General features: G+C 57.0%; 1 pseudogene; it reads right to left on the reverse strand.

Annotated features, from left to right (window-relative positions):
• Positions 1–242: 242 nt before the first annotated feature.
• LOC124703977 lies at positions 243–2,271 on the reverse strand (annotated as a pseudogene).
• Positions 2,272–4,763: the final 2,492 nt, after the last annotated feature.

Consider the following 4,763-nt stretch of genomic DNA (forward strand, 5'->3'; position numbering starts at 1 on the left):
GTTAGAGTAACCCTTTGGTATACTACATGTTCTTCCTCCGAGAAAGATTATGATGTTTGGTGTAGTCTGGTGGATGGTTGCGATTTACATAGTAGTGCAAGATTTCGAGACTAAGAAAGCTCTTTTAGAGATAAGGTAAAGTAGAAGATGAAACCAAAAAAGCCTGGATGGAGCTACGCACATGGGACTGCATGCTGGGTATGATGAGACGCGCGGATGTGTGTTCTCCTCTTTCCTTAGCGTCAACTAATATGAATCAGAGGAAGTACTAAAGTTTGAAGATCTTCGCTTATCTCGCCGACATCGACCGCCTGAGTACGAGGGCGAACCTCTTTCGCAAGAGTTGCGCCCCCTCGGCCACCTGTGCTGCTTGCGACGCGGTGGAGACCTCCCGCCACCTTTTCTTCGATTGCGCATTGGCCTGCCACGTCTGGGCGCGCCTCGGAGTACTGGTCCCTTCTGAGCGGTTCTCCATCTGGGAGCTCCCCTCCCCCCTGGGTGTTGCCCCGACCACTTGGCACTTCGGCGTTGCGGCTATCATGTGGTCCATCTGGAAGGCTCGCAATGATCTCGTGTTCAATGGTACCACCACCATTCCCGTCTTCGCCATCAGACGTGCTTGTGAAGACATCGCGCTTTGGAGATGGCGCATCCCGCTCCCTGGGCGGGCCGACGTGGACTGTATCATCAGACCGGATGCTTGGCCTCTTCGAGAAATGGAATCATAAGCGGTGGGGTGTTTTACCCCCCGTCCCCCTTGAAAAAAAAAGTTTGAGGAATAAATTGGCCCACGAAGGGGTATAGGCCTATAGGATAGTGAAGCAAAAAACCATGACAATCGGGAGCAAAGCCATTGGTCGTCAGTCTAGCACGTTCGCTGGCTAGAACGCTGCGTAAAACAGCTTCGAACTTCCTGAGAGTAGCCGCCTCCAAGGAGAGGAGCACCCGCGCGCCGCCGCCACCTGCTGCCAGCAGGTACACCCAGCCGCCGCGCACGGCCTCCGCCCGCGTCGTCATGCGCGGCTTCCCCCACCCGAAGTCGGTGTCGTACATGGGCATGTGGAACCAGCTGTTCATCCTTAGCTCCGTCTCCGGCAGGTTCCCTCTGTCCTCCGCCGCCCGCATGCCTTTCTCCGCCGTCGTCTCGAAGTAGTCGACCGCCGATCTCAGCACGTCGTCGTCGTTGAGCCGCTCCGTCGTGGCTTTAACTCGGAAGGCGACGGAGGCCAGCGTCCCCGAGACCACGTCCTTCACGGACGCGGTGGCGAACACGTTGACGACCCCGTTGCCGAAGTAGCCGTCCGGGAGAGGCGGCGTGAGGCGGCGCCTGATGTCCACGGGGAAGTTGATGCGCGTGGTGGCGTCCAGGTCCAGCTCGCGGGCCACGCAAACGCACCGCCACACCATGGCGCTCACGGAGCAGAACGTGCTGGCGCCATCACAGTGGCGCTTGAGGGCATGTAGCTGCTCACCGGAGATGGTGAAGACCTCTGTCCCGAGGACGGATGTGGCTGGCGACTCGTGCATGGTCAGGTTGCTGCAGAACATGGGGATGGTCTCCGGGTGGACGACGGGCGGGGAGCGGGCGCGCAGGAGGGCGCGGTCGTGGCACGGGGGCGCCTCTGCCTCTGCTACGGCGGCGCCGTCACCGTACCTGCAGTAGCTCGCCCACGTCCGGGTGAAGTGGAACATGCTCGAGCCGTCGACGATGGCGTGGTGCACCGCTGTCCCGAACACCACACCGCCACACCTCAAGAAGGTCACCTGCGCGCGCGCATCCAGATCAATCGGCGGCAAGGGCAAACCTCTCAAAAGGAATCTTAATCAACGACCTAGCGAACTCTCTATCATCTCACCTGTATGGCCAACATAACGGATGGCGGTTGAACGCGAGGAGCAAAGAGCTTGGTTAGCTCCGGTGACGGGGACGGGTCGCTGAAGTCGTCGACGGTGTGGTCGGAGCGCGCGACCACGAAGAGCGCGCCCTCCGCGTTGCAGTCGATCTGGACGCGGCCGTCGGAATCCGCGCCGAGGCGGCCGGCGAGAGGGTAGAAGGGCACCAGCGCCTTGGCCATGGAATCCTTGAGCCTGGCCACGTCAAAGAAGCCGGCGACGTCGCTGGCACCATAGACGTGGACGAGCGGGGTGTGACCTCGAGTGGCCAGGACCAGGTCCAGCGGGGAGAGCCAGAGCGCGCCCGCGCCGCGGCGTGTTGCCGCTCGGCGCTACGAAGCAGGATTCTACCACTTGTATTGCTGATACGGAGCCCATATTGCGTATTGTGTTTCGTTCTCGATCCGTGTTCACTAATCTCGTCTAGTTATGTGCGGGGTAATGCAGCTAAACTAAGAGCGGATCAGCATTCCGCAGCACGCAACCTCGCTAATGTAGGGCATAATTAAGAAACAAGTTTGTTGGTAAAAAAATGCCTCGCGCAGATGAGATCCAAAAAAAAAAAATGCGACTTGCGGGGTAAGAAGCCCTCCAAGCAATTCAATAGATGATATTTGGTGTGTACTCGCGCAGATGAGATCCCATCCTGGTGTAATCGACGAGTATATTATGGAGCATATATACCTCACGGCATAGAAAGAGACGTGAGCAACGAAAGGCGGGGAGCTAGGGGATGGAGATACGAGTAACCCAGTTTCAGATCTTGCAGCTGTGACGAAATCATACGTTCTACTATATTTTACATAAGGGTAACAAAGGCTCGATTCCAGTGAGACAATTGGTTTTTTCTCTAAGATTACGTCTGTGCGACTATGCCTTCAGGGGCTTCATGATCTGGCTTATAAAAACGCTAGGATGATGGAGACCTGGCCGGATACTACTAGGTCCATCCTCCACTAGTGGAAAACAGGACTTTTGCACCGGTTGGTAAAGTCCATATTTACTGGCTGACCAACCGGTGCAAAACATCCGGTGCTAAGCCCCCTCCCCCCCTTAGCATCGCTTCAGTTATGAACCGGTACTAAAGGGGCTCCATGTGGCCCGCAGAGGAGCGTCCGGGCGGAGGACCTTTAGCACCGGTTCGTAACACGAACCGGTGCTAAAGGTTTCTGCCGTGGCAGCGTTTTGGGGCCTTTCCCTGCCGCGACAGGGAATTTTACCAGAACGCTGCCGCGGCAGACTCTGCCGCGCCAAGGAATTTCACCAGAACGCTGCCGCGACAGAGTCTGCCACCACGTCTCCATTTGAAACACGTTATAACGCGCGCGCGCACACGCGCACACACACACACACACACACACATATATATATATATATATATATATATATATATATATATATATATATATATATATATATAGGGTTACACTATTTTGCAACCGGTGCTCAGAATATTATTCTGAGCACCAACCTGCTCTATATAGGGTCCCACCGAATGGAGACGTGGTGGCAAAATCTACCCGACCACCCACGAACCAAATCCATCTCTCAGTAAAAAAATCCCCCTGTACCCCCACCGTCCTCCACCACTGCCGCCGCCCACCCCCACCGGCGACCTCCACCGCCGTCCACCCCCACACCCACCCCCACCGAAGATCTCCACCGCCGCCCTGGACGAGCCCCGCGCCTCCGCCGACCATCCCCACCCCCACCTCCGCCTGCACAGCCCTTGCGCCGCCGCTTGGAGGGCCGCTCCACCACCGCCTCGAGGGCCCCCGCGCCTCCGCCTGGATGCTCGCCGCGACTCGAGGACCGCGTACAGAGCACCCACCACCACCAGATTTCCCTCTCCGGCAACCACCACCCCGCCTACCCTGTCCCCGGTAACTGCCGCCGCTGCTCTTGCCCCGGCAACCGCCGCCGCTGCTTTTGCCCCGGCCCCGCCGCGTCCGATCTCGCCGTCGCCGCGGATCCCCGCTGCCGGCCTTGGCCACCGTCGCCAGGCCACTTCGCATGTCGCCGCGGGATCCCCGTGCCTGCACTTTTCCCGAGCGCGCGCCTAAACTTCTCCCTAGCGCCGCACGGACCTGTGCAGAGCCCGTCGCTTCACGTGCCGCGGCCGACAGAGCCCCTCCCCTACAACGTCCTCGCCGGCGGCGCTCCTGCCCTCCCATGGCTTGACATGCTCACTGTAGGCAGCGAGCCCAGGACCTCCGCCCTGCATCCCCTAATTCCGGCGACGCCCAGTTAGCTTCCCTCCACTTCCTTCTTCATCTCCGGTGAGAAACTTTGGGGAATCAAGATGCTGAGAGGCACGGTGGACTAGGCCTCCCCTGGTCCATAGCGCTCCTTATTTTCTATCGAGTCTTCTCTCTGTAGTTTACGGCAGTACAATTCTGTTAATTAAGGCAGTGTACTTGTTCGTCAAACATAAGTTCAGAGAAAATTGCTGCTCGTGAAAGGCGGATGCATCAGTGGTCGCCTCACGGCCGCGTTTGGCAGGCTGATCTCCGGCGCCGCGTGCAGTGAGCAGAAGCCAGAAATCGAAGTCAACTGCTTGTAGTATGCTGAAAGCTCAAAGCTACTTTCTCCCCCCGCTGATACTAATCTCTGTTTGACTGTTTCTTCTTCAGTATGTAGCCCCACATACCCCACTCATTTAATTTAGCTTTTTGAATTCAGATTCTTCCATCGAAGTTGGGCAAAGTTCTAAGTAAGAGGTAGCGATGGTTAAGAAAAAGCCATTGGTTCACGTGAGTGTGAATCAATCAAATTATAGCCATTCTATCTACAACAACTTGGCTTATCTGTTTATGACTCAATCTGGTTATACATACGTTACTTGCAGGTTGCAGCACACTTGGCTCTGA

The sequence above is a fragment of the Lolium rigidum genome, chromosome 1, assembly GCF_022539505.1.
Source record: "Lolium rigidum isolate FL_2022 chromosome 1, APGP_CSIRO_Lrig_0.1, whole genome shotgun sequence".
Taxonomy (NCBI): domain Eukaryota; kingdom Viridiplantae; phylum Streptophyta; class Magnoliopsida; order Poales; family Poaceae; genus Lolium; species Lolium rigidum.